At 48.6% G+C, this 294-nt stretch overlaps 1 protein-coding gene across 1 annotated transcript in view; it reads right to left on the bottom strand.

Moving 5' to 3' along the window:
* Positions 1-294, bottom strand: part of EMH_0012990 (uncharacterized protein) — a gene marked incomplete at both ends in the record, with an annotated part of 4,222 nt that overhangs the window by 1,351 nt on the left and 2,577 nt on the right. The window lies entirely within an intron of this gene.

The following is a 294-nucleotide window of genomic DNA, read 5'->3' as shown; positions in this document are numbered from 1 at the left end:
TACATTTTGTTTTTTGTCTATCACCGGCACGAACTGAGGAGCAGAGGCGACGAGAGCTTTCCTAGCAGCAGCAGCAACTGTCTCTTTATCTGTCTCCTTTTTTGTCTCTCTCTCTCTATATGTTTCTTTTTCTCTTTCTTCATCTGTCTCTTTCTCTCTATCAGAGGCATCAGCTGCTTCTCTGCTTCGTCGGCGTATATTTGGCTTTATAGGGAGAAATCCAGGCACAACAAACCCCACCACCTGCTGCTGCTGCTGCTGCTGCTGCTGCTGCTGCTGCTGCTGCTGCTGCTG

The sequence above is a fragment of the Eimeria mitis genome, genomic scaffold (assembly GCF_000499745.2).
Source record: "Eimeria mitis Houghton genomic scaffold, Emh_scaff457, whole genome shotgun sequence".
NCBI classification, from domain to species: Eukaryota; Apicomplexa; class Conoidasida; order Eucoccidiorida; family Eimeriidae; genus Eimeria; species Eimeria mitis.
The sequence above is the reverse complement of the archived record's forward strand: the minus strand, read 5'-3'. Positions and strand labels throughout refer to the sequence as shown.